The sequence below is a fragment of the Salvelinus fontinalis genome, chromosome 25, assembly GCF_029448725.1.
Source record: "Salvelinus fontinalis isolate EN_2023a chromosome 25, ASM2944872v1, whole genome shotgun sequence".
In the NCBI taxonomy this organism is placed as follows: domain Eukaryota; kingdom Metazoa; phylum Chordata; class Actinopteri; order Salmoniformes; family Salmonidae; genus Salvelinus; species Salvelinus fontinalis.
The window spans coordinates 39534829-39560527 of NC_074689.1; positions in this window are offsets into that span (position 1 = coordinate 39534829).

Consider the following 25699-nt stretch of genomic DNA (forward strand, 5'->3'; position numbering starts at 1 on the left):
GCAGTGGTAAGGTGTTGGGACTTTGCTGTTGGGACTCTGCTGATAGCCAGGTGTAACAGTGGTAAGGTGTTGGGACTCTGCTGATAACCAGGTGTAACAGTGGTAAGGTGTTGGGACTCTGCTTATAGCCAGGTGTAACAGTGGTAAGGTGTTGGGACTCTGCTGATAACCAGGTGTAACAGTGGTAAGGTGTTGGGACTCTGCTGATAACCAGGTGTAGTAGTGGTAAGGTGTTGGGACTCTGCTGATAGCCAGGTGTAGTAGTGGTAAGGTGTTGGGACTCTGCTGATAGCCAGGTGTAGCAGTGGTAAGGTGTTGGGACTCTGCTGATAGCCAGGTGTAGTAGTGGTAAGGTGTTGGGACTCTGCTGATAGCCAGGTGTAGTAGTGGTAAGGTGTTGGGACTCTGCTGATAGCCAGGTGTAGCAGTGGTAAGGTGTTGGGACTCTGCTGATAACCAGGTGTAACAGTGGTAAGGTGTTGGGACTCTGCTGATAACCAGGTGTAACAGTGGTAAGGTGTTGGGACTCTGCTGTTGGGACTCTACTGATAACCAGGTGTAACAGTGGTAAGGTGTTGGGACTCTGCTGATAACCAGGTGTAACAGTGGTAAGGTGTTGGGACTCTGCTGTTGGGACTCTGCTGATAACCAGGTGTAACAGTGGTAAGGTGTTGGGACTCTGCTGTTGGGACTCTGCTGATAACCAGGTGTAGCAGTGGTAAGGTGTTGGGACTCTGCTGATAACCAGGTGTAACAGTGGTAAGGTGTTGGGACTCTGCTGTTGGGACTCTGCTGATAACCAGGTGTAGCAGTGGTAAGGTGTTGGGACTCTGCTGATAACCAGGTGTAACAGTGGTAAGGTGTTGGGACTCTGCTGATAACCAGGTGTAGCAGTGGTAAGGTGTTGGGACTCTGCTGTTGGGACTTTGCTTATAGCCAGGTGTAACAGTGGTAAGGTGTTGGGACTCTGCTGATAACCAGGTGTAACAGTGGTAAGGTGTTGGGACTCTGCTGATAGCCAGGTGTAATAGTGGTAAGGTGTTGGGACTCTGCTGATAACCAGGTGTAACAGTGGTAAGGTGTTGGGACTCTGCTGATAGCCAGGTGTAACAGTGGTAAGGTGTTGGGACTCTGCTGATAGCCAGGTGTAACAGTGGTAAGGTGTTGGGACTCTGCTGGTAGCCAGGTGTAGTAGTGGTAAGGTGTTGGGACTCTGCTGGTAGCCAGGTGTAGCAGTGGTAAGGTGTTGGGACTCTGCTGTTGGGACTCTGCTGATAGCCAGGTGTAACAGTGGTAAGGTGTTGGGACTCTGCTGGTAGCCAGGTGTAACAGTGGTAAGGTGTTGGGACTCTGCTGATAACCAGGTGTAACAGTTGTAAGGTGTTGGGACTCTGCTGATAACCAGGTGTAGCAGTGGTAGGGTGTTGGGACTCTGCTGATAACCAGTTGTAACAGTGGTAAGGTGTTGGGACTCTGCTGATAACCAGGTGTAACAGTGGTAAGGTGTTGGGACTCTGCTGATAACCAGGTGTAACAGTGGTAAGGTGTTGGGACTCTGTTGATAACCAGGTGTAACAGTGGTAAGGTGTTGGGACTCTGCTTATAGCCAGGTGTAACAGTGGTAAGGTGTTGGGACTCTGCTGATAGCCAGGTGTAACAGTGGTAAGGTGTTGGGACTCTGCTGATAACCAGGTGTAACAGTGGTAAGGTGTTGGGACTCTGCTGATAACCAGGTGTAACAGTGGTAAGGTGTTGGGACTCTGCTGATAACCAGGTATAACAGTGGTAAGGTGTTGGGACTCTGCTGATAAAGGGGTGTAACAGTGGTAAGGTGTTGGGACTCTGCTGTTGGGACTCTGCTGATAACCAGGTGTAACAGTGGTAAGGTGTGGGGACTATGCTGATAACCAGGTGTAACAGTGGTAAGGTGTTGGGACTCTGCTGATAACCAGGTGTAACAGTGGTAAGGTGTTGGGACTCTGCTGTTGGGACTCTGCTGATAACCAGGTGTAACAGTTGTAAGGTGTTGGGACTCTGCTGATAACCAGGTGTAGCAGTGGTTAGGTGTTGGGACTCTGCTGATAGCCAGGTGTAACAGTGGTAAGGTGTTGGGACTCTGCTGTTGGGACTCTGCTGATAACCAGGTGTAACAGTGGTAAGGTGTTGGGACTCTGCTGATAACCAGGTGTAACAGTGGTAAGGTGTTGGGACTCTGCTGATAACGAGGTGTAACAGTGGTAAGGTGTTGGGACTCTGCTGATACCCAGGTGTAACAGTGGTAAGGTGTTGGGACTCTGCTGTTGGGACTCTGCTGATAACCAGGTGTAACAGTGGTAAGGTGTTGGGACTCTGCTGATAACCAGGTGTAACAGTGGTAAGGTGTTGGGACTCTGCTGATAACCAGGTGTAACAGTGGTAAGGTGTTGGGACTCTGCTGATAGCCAGGTGTAACAGTGGTAAGGTGTTGGGACTCTGCTGGTAACCAGGTGTAACAGTGGTAAGGTGTTGGGACTCTGCTGATAGCCAGGTGTAACAGTGGTAAGGTGTTGGGACTCTGCTGATAACCAGGTGTAACAGTGGTAAGGTGTTTGGACTCTGCTGATAACCAGGTGTAACAGTGGTAAGGTGTTGGGACTCTGCTGTTGGGACTCTGCTGATAACCAGGTGTAGCAGTGGTAAGGTGTTGGGACTCTGCTGATAACCAGGTGTAACAGTGGTAAGGTGTTGGGACTCTGCTGGTAACCAGGTGTAACAGTGGTAAGGTGTTGGGACTCTGCTGATTGCCAGGTGTAACAGTGGTAAGGTGTTGGGACTCTGCTGATAACCAGGTGTAACAGTGGTAAGGTGTTTCGACTCTGCTGATAACCAGGTGTAACAGTGGTAAGGTGTTGGGACTCTGCTGATAACCAGGTGTAGCAGTGGTAAGGTGTTGGGACTCTGCTGTTGGGACTCTGCTGATAACCAGGTGTAACAGTGGTAAGGTGTTGGGACTCTGCTGATAACCAGGTGTAACAGTGGTAAGGTGTTGGGACTCTGCTGATAACCAGGTGTAACAGTGGTAAGGTGTTGGGACTCTGCTGATAGCCAGGTGTAACAGTGGAAAGGTGTTGGGACTCTGCTGATAACCAGGTGTAACAGTGGTAAGGTGTTGGGACTCTGCTGATAACCAGGTGTAGTAGTGGTAAGGTGTTGGGACTCTGCTGATAACCAGGTGTAACAGTGGTAAGGTGTTGGGACTCTGCTGATAACCAGGTGTAACAGTGGTAAGGTGTTGGGACTCTGCTGATAACCAGGTGTAGTACTGGTAAGGTGTTGGGACTCTGCTGATAACCAGGTGTAACAGTGGTAAGGTGTTGGGACTCTGCTTATAGCCAGGTGTAACAGTGGTAAGGTGTTGGGACTCTGCTGATAGCCAGGTGTAACAGTGGTAAGGTGTTGGGATTCTACTGTTGGGACTCTGCTGATAACCAGGTGTAGCAGTGGTAAGGTGTTGGGACTCTGCTTATAGCCAGGTGTAACAGTGGTAAGGTGTTGGGACTCTGCTGATAACCAGGTGTAGCAGTGGTAAGGTGTTGGGACTCTGCTGATAACCAGGTGTAACAGTGGTAAGGTGTTGGGACTCTGCTGATAGCCAGGTGTAACAGTGGTAAGGTGTTTGGACTGCTGATAACCAGGTGTAGTAGTGGTAAGGTGTTGGGACTCTGCTGATAACCAGGTGTAACAGTGGTAAGGTTTTGGGACTCTGCTGATAACCAGGTGTAACAGTGGTAAGGTATTGGGACTCTGCTGATAGCCAGGTGTAACAGTGGTAAGGTGTTGGGACTCTGCTGATAACCAGGTGTAACAGTGGTAAGGTGTTGGGACTCTGCTGATAACCAGGTGTAACAGTGGTAAGGTGTTGGGACTCTGCTGTTGGGACTCTGCTGATAACCAGGTGTAACAGTGGTAAGGTGTTGGGACTCTGCTGTTGGGACTCTGCTGATAGCCAGGTGTAACAGTGGTAAGGTGTTGGGACTCTGCTGATAACCAGGTGTAACAGTGGTAAGGTGTTGGGACTCTGCTGATAACCAGGTGTAACAGTGGTAAGGTGTTGGGACTCTGCTGATAACCAGGTGTAACAGTGGTAAGGTGTTGGGACTCTGCTGATAACCAGGTGTAGCAGTGGTAAGGTGTTGGGACTCTGCTGATAACCAGGTGTAACAGTGGTAAGGTGTTGGGACTCTGCTGATTGTCAGGTGTAACAGTGGTAAGGTGTTGGGACTCTGCTGATTGCCAGGTTTAACAGTGGTAAGGTGTTGGGACTCTGCTGATTGCCAGGTGTAACAGTGGTAAGGTGTTGGGACTCTGCTGATTGCCAGGTGTAACAGTGGTAAGGTGTTGGGACTCTGCTGTTGGGACTCTGCTGATAGCCAGGTGTAACAGTGGTAAGGTGTTGGGACTCTGCTGATAACCAGGTGTAACAGTGGTAAGGTGTTGGGACTCTGCTGATAACCAGGTGTAGCAGTGGTAAGGTGTTGGGACTCTGCTGATAGCCAGGTGTAACAGTGGTAAGGTGTTGGGACTCTGCTGTTGGGTCTCTGCTGATAACCAGGTGTAACAGTGGTAAGGTGTTGGGACTCTGCTGATAACCAGGTGTAACAGTGGTAAGGTGTTGGGACTCTGCTGATAACGAGGTGTAACAGTGGTAAGGTGTTGGGACTCTGCTGATAGCCAGGTGTAACAGTGGTAAGGTGTTGGGACTCTGCTGATTGCCAGGTGTAACAGTGGTAAGGTGTTGGGACTCTGCTGATAACCAGGTGTAACAGTGGTAAGGTGTTGGGACTCTGCTGATAGCCAGGTGTAACAGTGGTAAGGTGTTGGGACTCTGCTGGTAACCAGGTGTAACAGTGGTAAGGTGTTGGGACTCTGCTGATAGCCAGGTGTAACAGTGGTAAGGTGTTGGAACTCTGCTGATAACCAGGTGTAACTGTGGTAAGGTGTTGGGACTCTGCTGTTGGGACTCTGCTGATAACCTGGTGTAGCAGTGGTAAGGTGTTGGGACTCTGCTGATAACCAGGTGTAGCAGTGGTAAGGTGTTGGGACTCTGCTGATAGCCAGGTGTAACAGTGCTAAGGTGTTGGGACTCTGCTGATAACCAGGTGTAACAGTGGTAAGGTGTTGGGACTCTGCTGATAACCAGGTGTAGTAGTGGTAAGGTGTTGGGACTCTGCTGTTGGGACTCTGCTGATTGCCAGGTGTAACAGTGGTAAGGTGTTGGGACTCTGCTGTTGGGACTCTGCTGATTGCCAGGTGTAACAGTGGTAAGGTGTTGGGACTCTGCTGATAACCAGGTGTAACAGTGGTAAGGTGTTGGGACTCTGCTTATAGCCAGGTGTAAAAGTGGTAAGGTGTTGGGACTCTGCTGATAGCCAGGTGTAACAGTGGTAAGGTGTTGGGACTCTGCTGATAACCAGGTGTAGTACTGGTAAGGTGTTGGGACTCTGCTGATAACCAGGTGTAACAGTGGTAAGGTGTTGGGACTCTGCTTATAGCCAGGTGTAACAGTGGTAAGGTGTTGGGACTCTGCTGATAGCCAGGTGTAACAGTGGTAAGGTGTTGGGATTCTACTGTTGGGACTCTGCTGATAACCAGGTGTAGCAGTGGTAAGGTGTTGGGACTCTGCTTATAGCCAGGTGTAACAGTGGTAAGGTGTTGGGACTCTGCTGATAACCAGGTGTAGCAGTGGTAAGGTGTTGGGACTCTGCTGATAACCAGGTGTAACAATGGTAAGGTGTTGGGACTCTGCTGATAGCCAGGTGTAACAGTGGTAAGGTGTTTGGACTGCTGATAACCAGGTGTAGTAGTGGTAAGGTGTTGGGACTCTGCTGATAACCAGGTGTAACAGTGGTAAGGTTTTGGGACTCTGCTGATAACCAGGTGTAACAGTGGTAAGGTATTGGGACTCTGCTGATAGCCAGGTGTAACAGTGGTAAGGTGTTGGGACTCTGCTGATAACCAGGTGTAACAGTGGTAAGGTGTTGGGACTCTGCTGATAACCAGGTGTAACAGTGGTAAGGTGTTGGGACTCTGCTGTTGGGACTCTGCTGATAACCAGGTGTAACAGTGGTAAGGTGTTGGGACTCTGCTGTTGGGACTCTGCTGATAGCCAGGTGTAACAGTGGTAAGGTGTTGGGACTCTGCTGATAACCAGGTGTAACAGTGGTAAGGTGTTGGGACTCTGCTGATAACCAGGTGTAACAGTGGTAAGGTGTTGGGACTCTGCTGATAACCAGGTGTAACAGTGGTAAGGTGTTGGGACTCTGCTGATAACCAGGTGTAGCAGTGGTAAGGTGTTGGGACTCTGCTGATAACCAGGTGTAACAGTGGTAAGGTGTTGGGACTCTGCTGATTGTCAGGTGTAACAGTGGTAAGGTGTTGGGACTCTGCTGATTGCCAGGTTTAACAGTGGTAAGGTGTTGGGACTCTGCTGATTGCCAGGTGTAACAGTGGTAAGGTGTTGGGACTCTGCTGATTGCCAGGTGTAACAGTGGTAAGGTGTTGGGACTCTGCTGTTGGGACTCTGCTGATAGCCAGGTGTAACAGTGGTAAGGTGTTGGGACTCTGCTGATAACCAGGTGTAACAGTGGTAAGGTGTTGGGACTCTGCTGATAACCAGGTGTAGCAGTGGTAAGGTGTTGGGACTCTGCTGATAGCCAGGTGTAACAGTGGTAAGGTGTTGGGACTCTGCTGTTGGGTCTCTGCTGATAACCAGGTGTAACAGTGGTAAGGTGTTGGGACTCTGCTGATAACCAGGTGTAACAGTGGTAAGGTGTTGGGACTCTGCTGATAACGAGGTGTAACAGTGGTAAGGTGTTGGGACTCTGCTGATAGCCAGGTGTAACAGTGGTAAGGTCTTGGGACTCTGCTGTTGGGACTCTGCTGATAACCAGGTGTAACAGTGGTAAGGTGTTGGGACTCTGCTGATTGCCAGGTGTAACAGTGGTAAGGTGTTGGGACTCTGCTGATAACCAGGTGTAACAGTGGTAAGGTGTTGGGACTCTGCTGATAGCCAGGTGTAACAGTGGTAAGGTGTTGGGACTCTGCTGGTAACCAGGTGTAACAGTGGTAAGGTGTTGGGACTCTGCTGATAGCCAGGTGTAACAGTGGTAAGGTGTTGGAACTCTGCTGATAACCAGGTGTAACTGTGGTAAGGTGTTGGGACTCTGCTGTTGGGACTCTGCTGATAACCTGGTGTAGCAGTGGTAAGGTGTTGGGACTCTGCTGATAACCAGGTGTAGCAGTGGTAAGGTGTTGGGACTCTGCTGATAGCCAGGTGTAACAGTGCTAAGGTGTTGGGACTCTGCTGATAACCAGGTGTAACAGTGGTAAGGTGTTGGGACTCTGCTGATAACCAGGTGTAGTAGTGGTAAGGTGTTGGGACTCTGCTGTTGGGACTCTGCTGATTGCCAGGTGTAACAGTGGTAAGGTGTTGGGACTCTGCTGTTGGGACTCTGCTGATTGCCAGGTGTAACAGTGGTAAGGTGTTGGGACTCTGCTGATAACCAGGTGTAACAGTGGTAAGGTGTTGGGACTCTGCTTATAGCCAGGTGTAAAAGTGGTAAGGTGTTGGGACTCTGCTGATAGCCAGGTGTAACAGTGGTAAGGTGTTGGGACTCTGCTGTTGGGACTCTGCTGATAACTAGGTGTAGCAGTGGTAAGGTGTTGGGACTCTGCTTATAGCCAGGTGTAACAGTGGTAAGGTGTTGGGACTCTGCTGATAACCAGGTGTAGTAGTGGTAAGGTGTTGGGACTCTGCTGATAACCAGGTGTAACAGTGGTAAGGTGTTGGGACTCTGCTGATAACCAGGTGTAACAGTGGTAAGGTGTTGGGACTCTGCTGATAGCCAGGTGTAACAGTGGTAAGGTGTTGGGACTCTGCTGATAACCAGGTGTAACAGTGGTAAGGTGTTGGGACTCTGCTGATAACCAGGTGTAACAGTGGTAAGGTGTTGGGACTCTGCTGTTGGGACTCTGCTGATAGCCAGGTGTAACAGTGGTAAGGTGTTGGGACTCTGCTGATAACCAGGTGTAGCAGTGGTAAGGTGTTGGGACTCTGCTGATAACCAGGTGTAACAGTGGTAAGGTGTTGGGACTCTGCTGATTGCCAGGTGTAACAGTGGTAAGGTGTTGGGACTCTGCTGATTGACAGGTGTAACAGTGGTAAGGTGTTGGGACTCTGCTGATAACCAGGTGTAACAGTGGTAAGGTGTTGGGACTCTGCTGTTGGGACTCTGCTGATAACCAGGTGTAACAGTGGTAAGGTGTTGGGACTCTGCTGTTGGGACTCTGCTGATAGCCAGGTGTAACAGTGGTAAGGTGTTGGGACTCTGCTGATAACCAGGTGTAACAGTGGTAAGGTGTTGGGACTCTGCTGATAACCAGGTGTAACAGTGGTAAGGTGTTGGGACTCTGCTGATAACCAGGTGTAACAGTGGTAAGGTGTTGGGACTCTGCTGATTGCCAGGTGTAACAGTGGTAAGGTGTTGGGACTCTGCTGATTGCCAGGTGTAAAAGTGGTAAGGTGTTGGGACTCTGCTGATTGCCAGGTGTAACAGTGGTAAGGTGTTGGGACTCTGCTGATAACCAGGTGTAACAGTGGTAAGGTGTTGGGACTCTGCTGTTGGGACTCTGCTGATAACCAGGTGTAACAGTGGTAAGGTGTTGGGACTCTGCTGTTGGGACTCTGCTGATAGCCAGGTGTAACAGTGGTAAGGTGTTGGGACTCTGCTGATAACCAGGTGTAACAGTGGTAAGGTGTTGGGACTCTGCTGATAACCAGGTGTAACAGTGGTAAGGTGTTGGGACTCTGCTGATAACCAGGTGTAGCAGTGGTAAGGTGTTGGGACTCTGCTGATAACCAGGTGTAACAGTGGTAAGGTGTTGGGACTCTGCTGATTGCCAGGTGTAACAGTGGTAAGGTGTTGGGACTCTGCTGATTGCCAGGTGTAACAGTGGTAAGGTGTTGGGACTCTGCTGATAACCAGGTGTAACAGTGGTAAGGTGTTGGGACTCTGCTGTTGGGACTCTGCTGATAACCAGGTGTAACAGTGGTAAGGTGTTGGGACTCTGCTGTTGGGACTCTGCTGATAGCCAGGTGTAACAGTGGTAAGGTGTTGGGACTCTGCTGATAACCAGGTGTAACAGTGGTAAGGTGTTGGGACTCTGCTGATAACCAGGTGTAACAGTGGTAAGGTGTTGGGACTCTGCTGATAACCAGGTGTAGCAGTGGTAAGGTGTTGGGACTCTGCTGATAACCAGGTGTAACAGTGGTAAGGTGTTGGGACTCTGCTGATTGCCAGGTGTAACAGTGGTAAGGTGTTGGGACTCTGCTGATTGCCAGGTGTAACAGTGGTAAGGTGTTGGGGCTCTGCTGATTGCCAGGTGTAACAGTGGTAAGGTGTTGGGACTCTGCTGATTGCCAGGTGTAACAGTGGTAAGGTGTTGGGACTCTGCTGTTGGGACTCTGCTGATAACCAGGTGTAACAGTGGTAAGGTGTTGGGACTCTGCTGGTAACCAGGTGTAGCAGTGGTAAGGTGTTGGGACTTTGCTGTTGGGACTCTGCTGATAGCCAGGTGTAACAGTGGTAAGGTGTTGGGACTCTGCTGATAACCAGGTGTAACAGTGGTAAGGTGTTGGGACTCTGCTTATAGCCAGGTGTAACAGTGGTAAGGTGTTGGGACTCTGCTGATAACCAGGTGTAACAGTGGTAAGGTGTTGGGACTCTGCTGATAACCAGGTGTAGTAGTGGTAAGGTGTTGGGACTCTGCTGATAGCCAGGTGTAGTAGTGGTAAGGTGTTGGGACTCTGCTGATAGCCAGGTGTAGCAGTGGTAAGGTGTTGGGACTCTGCTGATAGCCAGGTGTAGTAGTGGTAAGGTGTTGGGACTCTGCTGATAGCCAGGTGTAGCAGTGGTAAGGTGTTGGGACTCTGCTGATAACCAGGTGTAACAGTGGTAAGGTGTTGGGACTCTGCTGATAACCAGGTGTAACAGTGGTAAGGTGTTGGGACTCTGCTGTTGGGACTCTACTGATAACCAGGTGTAACAGTGGTAAGGTGTTGGGACTCTGCTGATAACCAGGTGTAACAGTGGTAAGGTGTTGGGACTCTGCTGTTGGGACTCTGCTGATAACCAGGTGTAACAGTGGTAAGGTGTTGGGACTCTGCTGTTGGGACTCTGCTGATAACCAGGTGTAGCAGTGGTAAGGTGTTGGGACTCTGCTGATAACCAGGTGTAACAGTGGTAAGGTGTTGGGACTCTGCTGTTGGGACTCTGCTGATAACCAGGTGTAGCAGTGGTAAGGTGTTGGGACTCTGCTGATAACCAGGTGTAACAGTGGTAAGGTGTTGGGACTCTGCTGATAACCAGGTGTAGCAGTGGTAAGGTGTTGGGACTCTGCTGTTGGGACTTTGCTTATAGCCAGGTGTAACAGTGGTAAGGTGTTGGGACTCTGCTGATAACCAGGTGTAACAGTGGTAAGGTGTTGGGACTCTGCTGATAGCCAGGTGTAATAGTGGTAAGGTGTTGGGACTCTGCTGATAACCAGGTGTAACAGTGGTAAGGTGTTGGGACTCTGCTGATAGCCAGGTGTAACAGTGGTAAGGTGTTGGGACTCTGCTGATAGCCAGGTGTAGCAGTGGTAAGGTGTTGGGACTCTGCTGGTAGCCAGGTGTAGTAGTGGTAAGGTGTTGGGACTCTGCTGGCAGCCAGGTGTAGCAGTGGTAAGGTGTTGGGACTCTGCTGTTGGGACTCTGCTGATAGCCAGGTGTAACAGTGGTAAGGTGTTGGGACTCTGCTGGTAGCCAGGTGTAACAGTGGTAAGGTGTTGGGACTCTGCTGATAACCAGGTGTAACAGTTGTAAGGTGTTGGGACTCTGCTGATAACCAGGTGTAGCAGTGTAGGGTGTTGGGACTCTGCTGATAACCAGTTGTAACAGTGGTAAGGTGTTGGGACTCTGCTGATAACCAGGTGTAACAGTGGTAAGGTGTTGGGACTCTGCTGATAACCAGGTGTAACAGTGGTAAGGTGTTGGGACTCTGTTGATAACCAGGTGTAACAGTGGTAAGGTGTTGGGACTCTGCTTATAGCCAGGTGTAACAGTGGTAAGGTGTTGGGACTCTGCTGATAGCCAGGTGTAACAGTGGTAAGGTGTTGGGACTCTGCTGATAACCAGGTGTAACAGTGGTAAGGTGTTGGGACTCTGCTGATAACCAGGTGTAACAGTGGTAAGGTGTTGGGACTCTGCTGATAACCAGGTATAACAGTGGTAAGGTGTTGGGACTCTGCTGATAAAGGGGTGTAACAGTGGTAAGGTGTTGGGACTCTGCTGTTGGGACTCTGCTGATAACCAGGTGTAACAGTGGTAAGGTGTTGGGACTATGCTGATAACCAGGTGTAACAGTGGTAAGGTGTTGGGACTCTGCTGTTGGGACTCTGCTGATAACCAGGTGTAACAGTGGTAAGGTGTTGGGACTCTGCTGATAGCCAGGTGTAACAGTGCTAAGGTGTTGGGACTCTGCTGATAACCAGGTGTAACAGTGGTAAGGTGTTGGGACTCTGCTGATAACCAGGTGTAGTAGTGGTAAGGTGTTGGGACTCTGCTGTTGGGACTCTGCTGATTGCCAGGTGTAACAGTGGTAAGGTGTTGGGACTCTGCTGTTGGGACTCTGCTGATTGCCAGGTGTAACAGTGGTAAGGTGTTGGGACTCTGCTGATAACCAGGTGTAACAGTGGTAAGGTGTTGGGACTCTGCTTATAGCCAGGTGTAAAAGTGGTAAGGTGTTGGGACTCTGCTGATAGCCAGGTGTAACAGTGGTAAGGTGTTGGGACTCTGCTGTTGGGACTCTGCTGATAACTAGGTGTAGCAGTGGTAAGGTGTTGGGACTCTGCTTATAGCCAGGTGTAACAGTGGTAAGGTGTTGGGACTCTGCTGATAACCAGGTGTAGTAGTGGTAAGGTGTTGGGACTCTGCTGATAACCAGGTGTAACAGTGGTAAGGTGTTGGGACTCTGCTGATAACCAGGTGTAACAGTGGTAAGGTGTTGGGACTCTGCTGATTGCCAGGTGTAACAGTGGTAAGGTGTTGGGACTCTGCTGATTGACAGGTGTAACAGTGGTAAGGTGTTGGGACTCTGCTGATAACCAGGTGTAACAGTGGTAAGGTGTTGGGACTCTGCTGTTGGGACTCTGCTGATAACCAGGTGTAACAGTGGTAAGGTGTTGGGACTCTGCTGTTGGGACTCTGCTGATAGCCAGGTGTAACAGTGGTAAGGTGTTGGGACTCTGCTGATAACCAGGTGTAACAGTGGTAAGGTGTTATGACTCTGCTGATAACCAGGTGTAACAGTGGTAAGGTGTTGGGACTCTGCTGATAACCAGGTGTAGCAGTGGTAAGGTGTTGGGACTCTGCTGATAACCAGGTGTAACAGTGGTAAGGTGTTGGGACTCTGCTGATTGCCAGGTGTAACAGTGGTAAGGTGTTGGGACTCTGCTGATAACCAGGTGTAACAGTGGTAAGGTGTTGGGACTCTGCTGATTGCCAGGTGTAACAGTGGTAAGGTGTTGGGACTCTGCTGATAACCAGGTGTAACAGTGGTAAGGTGTTGGGACTCTGCTGTTGGGACTCTGCTGATAACCAGGTGTAACAGTGGTAAGGTGTTGGGACTCTGCTGTTGGGACTCTGCTGATAGCCAGGTGTAACAGTGGTAAGGTGTTGGGACTCTGCTGATAACCAGGTGTAACAGTGGTAAGGTGTTGGGACTCTGCTGATAACCAGGTGTAACAGTGGTAAGGTGTTGGGACTCTGCTGATAACCAGGTGTAGCAGTGGTAAGGTGTTGGGACTCTGCTGATAACCAGGTGTAACAGTGGTAAGGTGTTGGGACTCTGCTGATTGCCAGGTGTAACAGTGGTAAGGTGTTGGGACTCTGCTGATTGCCAGGTGTAACCGTGGTAAGGTGTTGGGACTCTGCTGATAACCAGTTGTAACAGTGGTAAGGTGTTGGGACTCTGCTGTTGGGACTCTGCTGATAACCAGGTGTAACAGTGGTAAGGTGTTGGGACTCTGCTGTTGGGACTCTGCTGATAGCCAGGTGTAACAGTGGTAAGGTGTTGGGACTCTGCTGATAACCAGGTGTAACAGTGGTAAGGTGTTGGGACTCTGCTGATAACCAGGTGTAACAGTGGTAAGGTGTTGGGACTCTGCTGATAACCAGGTGTAGCAGTGGTAAGGTGTTGGGACTCTGCTGATAACCAGGTGTAACAGTGGTAAGGTGTTGGGACTCTGCTGATTGCCAGGTGTAACAGTGGTAAGGTGTTGGGACTCTGCTGATTGCCAGGTGTAACAGTGGTAAGGTGTTGGGACTCTGCTGATTGCCAGGTGTAACAGTGGTAAGGTGTTGGGACTCTGCTGATTGCCAGGTGTAAGAGTGGTAAGGTGTTGGGACTCTGCTGTTGGGACTCTGCTGATAACCAGGTGTAACAGTGGTAAGGTGTTGGGACTCTGCTGGTAACCAGGTGTAACAGTGGTAAGTTGTTGGGATCTGCTGATAACCAGGTGTAACAGTGGTAAGGTGTTGGGACTCTGCTGATAACCAGGTGTAGCAGTGGTAAGGTGTTGGGACTCTGCTGATAACCAGGTGTAACAGTGGTAAGGTGTTGGGACTCTGCTGATAACCAGGTATAACAGTGGTAAGGTGTTGGGACTCTGTTGATAACCAGGTGTAACAGTGGTAAGGTGTTGGGACTCTGCTGTTGGGACTCTACTGATAACCAGGTGTAACAGTGGTAAGGTGTTGGGACTCTGCTGATAACCAGGTGTAACAGTGGTAAGGTGTTGGGACTCTGCTGTTGGGACTCTGCTGATAACCAGGTGTAACAGTGGTAAGGTGTTGGGACTCTGCTGTTGGGACTCTGCTGATAACCAGGTGTAGCAGTGGTAAGGTGTTGGGACTCTGCTGATAACCAGGTGTAACAGTGGTAAGGTGTTGGGACTCTGCTGTTGGGACTCTGCTGATAACCAGGTGTAGCAGTGGTAAGATGTTGGGACTCTGCTGATAACCAGGTGTAACAGTGGTAAGGTGTTGGGACTCTGCTGATAACCAGGTGTAGCAGTGGTAAGGTGTTGGGACTCTGCTGTTGGGACTTTGCTTATAGCCAGGTGTAACAGTGGTAAGGTGTTGGGACTCTGCTGATAACCAGGTGTAACAGTGGTAAGGTGTTGGGACTCTGCTGATAACCAGGTGTAACAGTGGTAAGGTGTTGGGACTCTGCTGATTGCCAGGTGTAACAGTGGTAAGGTGTTGGGACTCTGCTGATAACCAGGTGTAACAGTGGTAAGGTGTTGGGACTCTGCTGATTGCCAGGTGTAACAGTGGTAAGGTGTTGGGACTCTGCTGATAACCAGGTGTAACAGTGGTAAGGTGTTGGGACTCTGCTGTTGGGACTCTGCTGATAACCAGGTGTAACAGTGGTAAGGTGTTGGGACTCTGCTGTTGGGACTCTGCTGATAGCCAGGTGTAACAGTGGTAAGGTGTTGGGACTCTGCTGATAACCAGGTGTAACAGTGGTAAGGTGTTGGGACTCTGCTGATAACCAGGTGTAACAGTGGTAAGGTGTTGGGACTCTGCTGATAACCAGGTGTAGCAGTGGTAAGGTGTTGGGACTCTGCTGATAACCAGGTGTAACAGTGGTAAGGTGTTGGGACTCTGCTGATTGCCAGGTGTAACAGTGGTAAGGTGTTGGGACTCTGCTGATTGCCAGGTGTAACCGTGGTAAGGTGTTGGGACTCTGCTGATAACCAGGTGTAACAGTGGTAAGGTGTTGGGACTCTGCTGTTGGGACTCTGCTGATAACCAGGTGTAACAGTGGTAAGGTGTTGGGACTCTGCTGTTGGGACTCTGCTGATAGCCAGGTGTAACAGTGGTAAGGTGTTGGGACTCTGCTGATAACCAGGTGTAACAGTGGTAAGGTGTTGGGACTCTGCTGATAACCAGGTGTAACAGTGGTAAGGTGTTGGGACTCTGCTGATAACCAGGTGTAGCAGTGGTAAGGTGTTGGGACTCTGCTGATAACCAGGTGTAACAGTGGTAAGGTGTTGGGACTCTGCTGATTGCCAGGTGTAACAGTGGTAAGGTGTTGGGACTCTGCTGATTGCCAGGTGTAACAGTGGTAAGGTGTTGGGACTCTGCTGATTGCCAGGTGTAACAGTGGTAAGGTGTTGGGACTCTGCTGATTGCCAGGTGTAAGAGTGGTAAGGTGTTGGGACTCTGCTGTTGGGACTCTGCTGATAACCAGGTGTAACAGTGGTAAGGTGTTGGGACTCTGCTGGTAACCAGGTGTAACAGTGGTAAGTTGTTGGGATCTGCTGATAACCAGGTGTAACAGTGGTAAGGTGTTGGGACTCTGCTGATAACCAGGTGTAGCAGTGGTAAGGTGTTGGGACTCTGCTGATAACCAGGTGTAACAGTGGTAAGGTGTTGGGACTCTGCTGATAACCAGGTATAACAGTGGTAAGGTGTTGGGACTCTGTTGATAACCAGGTGTAACAGTGGTAAGGTGTTGGGACTCTGCTGTTGGGACTCTACTGATAACCAGGTGTAACAGTGGTAAGGTGTTGGGACTCTGCTGATAACCAGGTGTAACAGTGGTAAGGTGTTGGGACTCTGCTGTTGGGACTCTGCTGATAACCAGGTGTAACAGTGGTAAGGTGTTGGGACTCTGCTGTTGGGACTCTGCTGATAACCAGGTGTAGCAGTGGTAAGGTGTTGGGACTCTGCTGATAACCAGGTGTAACAGTGGTAAGGTGTTGGGACTCTGCTGTTGGGACTCTGCTGATAACCAGGTGTAGCAGTGGTAAGATGTTGGGACTCTGCTGATAACCAGGTGTAACAGTGGTAAGGTGTTGGGACTCTGCTGATAACCAGGTGTAGCAGTGGTAAGGTGTTGGGACTCTGCTGTTGGGACTTTGCTTATAGCCAGGTGTAACAGTGGTAAGGTGTTGGGACTCTGCTGATAACCAGGTGTAACAGTGGTAAGGTGTTGGGACTCTGCTGATAGCCAGGTGTAACAGTGGTAAGGTGTTGGGACTCTGCTGATAACCAGGTGTAACAGTGGTAAGGTGTTGGGACTCTGCTGGTAGCCAGGTTTAACAGTGGTAAGGTGTTGGGACTCTGCTGATAGCCAGGTGTAGCAGTGGTAAGGTGTTGGGACTCTGCTGGTAGCCAGGTGTAGTAGTGGTAAGGTGTTGGGACTCTGCTGGTAGCCAGGTGTAGCAGTGGTAAGGTGTTGGGACTCTGCTGTTGGGACTCTGCTGATAGCCAGGTGTAACAGTGGTAAGGTGTTGGGACTCTGCTGGTAGCCAGGTGTAACAGTGGTAAGGTGTTGGGACTCTGCTGATAACCAGGTGTAACAGTGGTAAGGTGTTGGGACTCTGCTGATAACCAGGTGTAGCAGTGGTAGGGTGTTGGGACTCTGCTGATAACCAGGTGTAACAGTGGTAAGGTGTTGGGACTCTGCTGATAACCAGGTGTAACAGTGGTAAGGTGTTGGGACTCTGCTGATAACCAGGTGTAACAGTGGTAAGGTGATGGGACTCTGCTGATAACCAGGTGTAACAGTGGTAAGGTGTTGGGACTCTGCTGATTGCCAGGTGTAACAGCGGTAAGGTGTTGGGACTCTGCTGATTGCCAGGTGTAACAGTGGTAAGGTGTTGGGACTCTGCTGATTGCCAGGTGTAACAGTGGTAAGGTGTTGGGACTCTGCTGATTGCCAGGTGTAACAGTGGTAAGGTGTTGGGACTCTGCTGTTGGGACTCTGCTGATAACCAGGTGTAACAGTGGTAAGGTGTTGGGACTCTGCTGGTAACCAGGTGTAACAGTGGTAAGTTGTTGGGATCTGCTGATAACCAGGTGTAACAGTGGTAAGGTGTTGGGACTCTGCTGATAACCAGGTGTAGCAGTGGTAAGGTGTTGGGACTCTGCTGATAACCAGGTGTAACAGTGGTAAGGTGTTGGGACTCTGCTGATAACCAGGTATAACAGTGGTAAGGTGTTGGGACTCTGCTGATAACCAGGTGTAACAGTGGTAAGGTGTTGGGACTCTGCTGATAACCAGGTGTAACAGTGGTAAGGTGTTGGGACTCTGCTGTTGGGACTCTGCTGATAACCAGGTGTAACAGTGGTAAGGTGTTGGGACTCTGCTGTTGGGACTCTGCTGATAACCAGGTGTAGCAGTGGTAAGGTGTTGGGACTCTGCTGATAACCAGGTGTAACAGTGGTAAGGTGTTGGGACTCTGCTGTTGGGACTCTGCTGATAACCAGGTGTAGCAGTGGTAAGGTGTTGGGACTCTGCTGATAACCAGGTGTAACAGTGGTAAGGTGTTGGGACTCTGCTGATAACCAGGTGTAGCAGTGGTAAGGTGTTGGGACTCTGCTGTTGGGACTTTGCTTATAGCCAGGTGTAACAGTGGTAAGGTGTTGGGACTCTGCTGATAACCAGGTGTAACAGTGGTAAGGTGTTGGGACTCTGCTGATAGCCAGGTGTAACAGTGGTAAGGTGTTGGGACTCTGCTGATAACCAGGTGTAACAGTGGTAAGGTGTTGGGACTCTGCTGGTAGCCAGGTGTAACAGTGGTAAGGTGTTGGGACTCTGCTGATAGCCAGGTGTAGCAGTGGTAAGGTGTTGGGACTCTGCTGGTAGCCAGGTGTAGTAGTGGTAAGGTGTTGGGACTCTGCTGGTAGCCAGGTGTAGCAGTGGTAAGGTGTTGGGACTCTGCTGTTGGGACTCTGCTGATAGCCAGGTGTAACAGTGGTAAGGTGTTGGGACTCTGCTGGTAGCCAGGTGTAACAGTGGTAAGGTGTTGGGACTCTGCTGATAACCAGGTGTAACAGTGGTAAGGTGTTGGGACTCTGCTGATAACCAGGTGTAGCAGTGGTAGGGTGTTGGGACTCTGCTGATAACCAGGTGTAACAGTGGTAAGGTGTTGGGACTCTGCTGATAACCAGGTGTAACAGTGGTAAGGTGTTGGGACTCTGCTGATAACCAGGTGTAACAGTGGTAAGGTGTTGGGACTCTGCTGATAACCAGGTGTAACAGTGGTAAGGTGTTGGGACTCTGCTTATAGCCAGGTGTAACAGTGGTAAGGTGTTGGGACTCTGCTGATAGCCAGGTGTAACAGTGGTAAGGTGTTGGGACTCTGCTGATAACCAGGTGTAACAGTGGTAAGGTGTTGGGACTCTGCTGATAACCAGGTGTAACAGTGGTAAGGTGTTGGGACTCTGCTGATAACCAGGTGTAACAGTGGTAAGGTGTTGGGACTCTGCTGGTAGCCAGGTGTAACAGTGGTAAGGTGTTGGGACTCTGCTGATAGCCAGGTGTAGCAGTGGTAAGGTGTTGGGACTCTGCTGGTAGCCAGGTGTAGTAGTGGTAAGGTGTTGGGACTCTGCTGGTAGCCAGGTGTAGCAGTGGTAAGGTGTTGGGACTCTGCTGTTGGGACTCTGCTGATAGCCAGGTGTAACAGTGGTAAGGTGTTGGGACTCTGCTGGTAGCCAGGTGTAACAGTGGTAAGGTGTTGGGACTCTGCTGATAACCAGGTGTAACAGTGGTAAGGTGTTGGGACTCTGCTGATAACCAGGTGTAGCAGTGGTAGGGTGTTGGGACTCTGCTGATAACCAGGTGTAACAGTGGTAAGGTGTTGGGACTCTGCTGATAACCAGGTGTAACAGTGGTAAGGTGTTGGGACTCTGCTGATAACCAGGTGTAACAGTGGTAAGGTGTTGGGACTCTGCTGATAACCAGGTGTAACAGTGGTAAGGTGTTGGGACTCTGCTTATAGCCAGGTGTAACAGTGGTAAGGTGTTGGGACTCTGCTGATAGCCAGGTGTAACAGTGGTAAGGTGTTGGGACTCTGCTGATAACCAGGTGTAACAGTGGTAAGGTGTTGGGACTCTGCTGATTGACAGGTGTAGCAGTGGTAAGGTGTTGGGACTCTGCTGTTGGGACTCTGCTGATAACCAGGTGTAACAGTGGTAAGGTGTTGGGACTCTGCTGATTGCCAGGTGTAACAGTGGTAAGGTGTTGGGACTCTGCTGATTGCCAGGTGTAGCAGTGGTAAGGTGTTGGGACTCTGCTGATTGCCAGGTGTAGCAGTGGTAAGGTGTTGGGACTCTGCTGATAACCAGGTGTAGCAGTGGTAAGGTGTTGGGACTCTGCTGATAACCAGGTGTAGCAGTGGTAAGGTGTTGGGACTCTGCTGTTGGGACTCTGCTGATAACCAGGTGTAACAGTGGTAAGGTGTTGGGAGTCTGCTGATAACCAGGTGTAACAGTGGTAAGGTGTTGGGACTCTGCTGTTGGGACTCTGCTGATAACCAGGTGTAACAGTGGTAAGGTGTTGGGACTCTGCTGATAACCAGGTGTAACAGTGGTAAGGTGTTGGGACTCTGCTGTTGGGACTCTGCTGATAACCAGGTGTAACAGTGGTAAGGTGTTGGGACTCTGCTGTTGGGACTCTGCTGATAACCAGGTGTAACAGTGGTAAGGTGTTGGGACTCTGCTGTTGGGACTCTGCTGATAGCCAGGTGTAACAGTGGTAAGGTGTTGGGACTCTGCTGATAACCAGGTGTAACAGTGGTAAGGTGTTGGGACTCTGCTGATAACCAGGTGTAACAGTGGTAAGGTGTTGGGACTCTGCTGATAACCAGGTGTAGCAGTGGTAAGGTGTTGGGACTCTGCTGATAACCAGGTGTAACAGTGGTAAGGTGTTGGGACTCTGCTGATTGCCAGGTGTAACAGTGGTAAGGTGTTGGGACTCTGCTGATTGCCAGGTGTAACAGTGGTAAGGTGTTGGGACTCTGCTGATTGCCAGGTGTAACAGTGGTAAGGTGTTGGGACTCTGCTGATTGCCAGGTGTAAGAGTGGTAAGGTGTTGGGACTCTGCTGTTGGGACTCTGCTGATAACCAGGTGTAACAGTGGTAAGGTGTTGGGACTCTGCTGGTAACCAGGTGTAACAGTGGTAAGTTGTTGGGATCTGCTGATAACCAGGTGTAACAGTGGTAAGGTGTTGGGACTCTGCTGATAACCAGGTGTAGCAGTGGTAAGGTGTTGGGACTCTGCTGATAACCAGGTGTAACAGTGGTAAGGTGTTGGGACTCTGCTGATAACCAGGTATAACAGTGGTAAGGTGTTGGGACTCTGTTGATAACCAGGTGTAACAGTGGTAAGGTGTTGGGACTCTGCTGTTGGGACTCTACTGATAACCAGGTGTAACAGTGGTAAGGTGTTGGGACTCTGCTGATAACCAGGTGTAACAGTGGTAAGGTGTTGGGACTCTGCTGTTGGGACTCTGCTGATAACCAGGTGTAACAGTGGTAAGGTGTTGGGACTCTGCTGTTGGGACTCTGCTGATAACCAGGTGTAGCAGTGGTAAGGTGTTGGGACTCTGCTGATAACCAGGTGTAACAGTGGTAAGGTGTTGGGACTCTGCTGTTGGGACTCTGCTGATAACCAGGTGTAGCAGTGGTAAGATGTTGGGACTCTGCTGATAACCAGGTGTAACAGTGGTAAGGTGTTGGGACTCTGCTGATAACCAGGTGTAGCAGTGGTAAGGTGTTGGGACTCTGCTGTTGGGACTTTGCTTATAGCCAGGTGTAACAGTGGTAAGGTGTTGGGACTCTGCTGATAACCAGGTGTAACAGTGGTAAGGTGTTGGGACTCTGCTGATAGCCAGGTGTAACAGTGGTAAGGTGTTGGGACTCTGCTGATAACCAGGTGTAACAGTGGTAAGGTGTTGGGACTCTGCTGGTAGCCAGGTTTAACAGTGGTAAGGTGTTGGGACTCTGCTGATAGCCAGGTGTAGCAGTGGTAAGGTGTTGGGACTCTGCTGGTAGCCAGGTGTAGTAGTGGTAAGGTGTTGGGACTCTGCTGGTAGCCAGGTGTAGCAGTGGTAAGGTGTTGGGACTCTGCTGTTGGGACTCTGCTGATAGCCAGGTGTAACAGTGGTAAGGTGTTGGGACTCTGCTGGTAGCCAGGTGTAACAGTGGTAAGGTGTTGGGACTCTGCTGATAACCAGGTGTAACAGTGGTAAGGTGTTGGGACTCTGCTGATAACCAGGTGTAGCAGTGGTAGGGTGTTGGGACTCTGCTGATAACCAGGTGTAACAGTGGTAAGGTGTTGGGACTCTGCTGATAACCAGGTGTAACAGTGGTAAGGTGTTGGGACTCTGCTGATAACCAGGTGTAACAGTGGTAAGGTGATGGGACTCTGCTGATAACCAGGTGTAACAGTGGTAAGGTGTTGGGACTCTGCTGATTGCCAGGTGTAACAGCGGTAAGGTGTTGGGACTCTGCTGATTGCCAGGTGTAACAGTGGTAAGGTGTTGGGACTCTGCTGATTGCCAGGTGTAACAGTGGTAAGGTGTTGGGACTCTGCTGATTGCCAGGTGTAACAGTGGTAAGGTGTTGGGACTCTGCTGTTGGGACTCTGCTGATAACCAGGTGTAACAGTGGTAAGGTGTTGGGACTCTGCTGGTAACCAGGTGTAACAGTGGTAAGTTGTTGGGATCTGCTGATAACCAGGTGTAACAGTGGTAAGGTGTTGGGACTCTGCTGATAACCAGGTGTAGCAGTGGTAAGGTGTTGGGACTCTGCTGATAACCAGGTGTAACAGTGGTAAGGTGTTGGGACTCTGCTGATAACCAGGTATAACAGTGGTAAGGTGTTGGGACTCTGCTGATAACCAGGTGTAACAGTGGTAAGGTGTTGGGACTCTGCTGATAACCAGGTGTAACAGTGGTAAGGTGTTGGGACTCTGCTGTTGGGACTCTGCTGATAACCAGGTGTAACAGTGGTAAGGTGTTGGGACTCTGCTGTTGGGACTCTGCTGATAACCAGGTGTAGCAGTGGTAAGGTGTTGGGACTCTGCTGATAACCAGGTGTAACAGTGGTAAGGTGTTGGGACTCTGCTGTTGGGACTCTGCTGATAACCAGGTGTAGCAGTGGTAAGGTGTTGGGACTCTGCTGATAACCAGGTGTAACAGTGGTAAGGTGTTGGGACTCTGCTGATAACCAGGTGTAGCAGTGGTAAGGTGTTGGGACTCTGCTGTTGGGACTTTGCTTATAGCCAGGTGTAACAGTGGTAAGGTGTTGGGACTCTGCTGATAACCAGGTGTAACAGTGGTAAGGTGTTGGGACTCTGCTGATAGCCAGGTGTAACAGTGGTAAGGTGTTGGGACTCTGCTGATAACCAGGTGTAACAGTGGTAAGGTGTTGGGACTCTGCTGGTAGCCAGGTGTAACAGTGGTAAGGTGTTGGGACTCTGCTGATAGCCAGGTGTAGCAGTGGTAAGGTGTTGGGACTCTGCTGGTAGCCAGGTGTAGTAGTGGTAAGGTGTTGGGACTCTGCTGGTAGCCAGGTGTAGCAGTGGTAAGGTGTTGGGACTCTGCTGTTGGGACTCTGCTGATAGCCAGGTGTAACAGTGGTAAGGTGTTGGGACTCTGCTGGTAGCCAGGTGTAACAGTGGTAAGGTGTTGGGACTCTGCTGATAACCAGGTGTAACAGTGGTAAGGTGTTGGGACTCTGCTGATAACCAGGTGTAGCAGTGGTAGGGTGTTGGGACTCTGCTGATAACCAGGTGTAACAGTGGTAAGGTGTTGGGACTCTGCTGATAACCAGGTGTAACAGTGGTAAGGTGTTGGGACTCTGCTGATAACCAGGTGTAACAGTGGTAAGGTGTTGGGACTCTGCTGATAACCAGGTGTAACAGTGGTAAGGTGTTGGGACTCTGCTTATAGCCAGGTGTAACAGTGGTAAGGTGTTGGGACTCTGCTGATAGCCAGGTGTAACAGTGGTAAGGTGTTGGGACTCTGCTGATAACCAGGTGTAACAGTGGTAAGGTGTTGGGACTCTGCTGATAACCAGGTGTAACAGTGGTAAGGTGTTGGGACTCTGCTGATAACCAGGTGTAACAGTGGTAAGGTGTTGGGACTCTGCTGGTAGCCAGGTGTAACAGTGGTAAGGTGTTGGGACTCTGCTGATAGCCAGGTGTAGCAGTGGTAAGGTGTTGGGACTCTGCTGGTAGCCAGGTGTAGTAGTGGTAAGGTGTTGGGACTCTGCTGGTAGCCAGGTGTAGCAGTGGTAAGGTGTTGGGACTCTGCTGTTGGGACTCTGCTGATAGCCAGGTGTAACAGTGGTAAGGTGTTGGGACTCTGCTGGTAGCCAGGTGTAACAGTGGTAAGGTGTTGGGACTCTGCTGATAACCAGGTGTAACAGTGGTAAGGTGTTGGGACTCTGCTGATAACCAGGTGTAGCAGTGGTAGGGTGTTGGGACTCTGCTGATAACCAGGTGTAACAGTGGTAAGGTGTTGGGACTCTGCTGATAACCAGGTGTAACAGTGGTAAGGTGTTGGGACTCTGCTGATAACCAGGTGTAACAGTGGTAAGGTGTTGGGACTCTGCTGATAACCAGGTGTAACAGTGGTAAGGTGTTGGGACTCTGCTTATAGCCAGGTGTAACAGTGGTAAGGTGTTGGGACTCTGCTGATAGCCAGGTGTAACAGTGGTAAGGTGTTGGGACTCTGCTGATAACCAGGTGTAACAGTGGTAAGGTGTTGGGACTCTGCTGATTGACAGGTGTAGCAGTGGTAAGGTGTTGGGACTCTGCTGTTGGGACTCTGCTGATAACCAGGTGTAACAGTGGTAAGGTGTTGGGACTCTGCTGTTGGGACTCTGCTGATAACCAGGTGTAGCAGTGGTAAGGTGTTGGGACTCTGCTGATAACCAGGTGTAACAGTGGTAAGGTGTTGGGACTCTGCTGTTGGGACTCTGCTGATAACCAGGTGTAGCAGTGGTAAGGTGTTGGGACTCTGCTGATAACCAGGTGTAACAGTGGTAAGGTGTTGGGACTCTGCTGATAACCAGGTGTAGCAGTGGTAAGGTGTTGGGACTCTGCTGTTGGGACTTTGCTTATAGCCAGGTGTAACAGTGGTAAGGTGTTGGGACTCTGCTGATAACCAGGTGTAACAGTGGTAAGGTGTTGGGACTCTGCTGATAGCCAGGTGTAACAGTGGTAAGGTGTTGGGACTCTGCTGATAACCAGGTGTAACAGTGGTAAGGTGTTGGGACTCTGCTGGTAGCCAGGTGTAACAGTGGTAAGGTGTTGGGACTCTGCTGATAGCCAGGTGTAGCAGTGGTAAGGTGTTGGGACTCTGCTGGTAGCCAGGTGTAGTAGTGGTAAGGTGTTGGGACTCTGCTGGTAGCCAGGTGTAGCAGTGGTAAGGTGTTGGGACTCTGCTGTTGGGACTCTGCTGATAGCCAGGTGTAACAGTGGTAAGGTGTTGGGACTCTGCTGGTAGCCAGGTGTAACAGTGGTAAGGTGTTGGGACTCTGCTGATAACCAGGTGTAACAGTGGTAAGGTGTTGGGACTCTGCTGATAACCAGGTGTAGCAGTGGTAGGGTGTTGGGACTCTGCTGATAACCAGGTGTAACAGTGGTAAGGTGTTGGGACTCTGCTGATAACCAGGTGTAACAGTGGTAAGGTGTTGGGACTCTGCTGATAACCAGGTGTAACAGTGGTAAGGTGTTGGGACTCTGCTGATAACCAGGTGTAACAGTGGTAAGGTGTTGGGACTCTGCTTATAGCCAGGTGTAACAGTGGTAAGGTGTTGGGACTCTGCTGATAGCCAGGTGTAACAGTGGTAAGGTGTTGGGACTCTGCTGATAACCAGGTGTAACAGTGGTAAGGTGTTGGGACTCTGCTGATAACCAGGTGTAACAGTGGTAAGGTGTTGGGACTCTGCTGATAACCAGGTGTAACAGTGGTAAGGTGTTGGGACTCTGCTGGTAGCCAGGTGTAACAGTGGTAAGGTGTTGGGACTCTGCTGATAGCCAGGTGTAGCAGTGGTAAGGTGTTGGGACTCTGCTGGTAGCCAGGTGTAGTAGTGGTAAGGTGTTGGGACTCTGCTGGTAGCCAGGTGTAGCAGTGGTAAGGTGTTGGGACTCTGCTGTTGGGACTCTGCTGATAGCCAGGTGTAACAGTGGTAAGGTGTTGGGACTCTGCTGGTAGCCAGGTGTAACAGTGGTAAGGTGTTGGGACTCTGCTGATAACCAGGTGTAACAGTGGTAAGGTGTTGGGACTCTGCTGATAACCAGGTGTAGCAGTGGTAGGGTGTTGGGACTCTGCTGATAACCAGGTGTAACAGTGGTAAGGTGTTGGGACTCTGCTGATAACCAGGTGTAACAGTGGTAAGGTGTTGGGACTCTGCTGATAACCAGGTGTAACAGTGGTAAGGTGTTGGGACTCTGCTGATAACCAGGTGTAACAGTGGTAAGGTGTTGGGACTCTGCTTATAGCCAGGTGTAACAGTGGTAAGGTGTTGGGACTCTGCTGATAGCCAGGTGTAACAGTGGTAAGGTGTTGGGACTCTGCTGATAACCAGGTGTAACAGTGGTAAGGTGTTGGGACTCTGCTGATTGACAGGTGTAGCAGTGGTAAGGTGTTGGGACTCTGCTGTTGGGACTCTGCTGATAACCAGGTGTAACAGTGGTAAGGTGTTGGGACTCTGCTGATTGCCAGGTGTAACAGTGGTAAGGTGTTGGGACTCTGCTGATTGCCAGGTGTAGCAGTGGTAAGGTGTTGGGACTCTGCTGATTGCCAGGTGTAGCAGTGG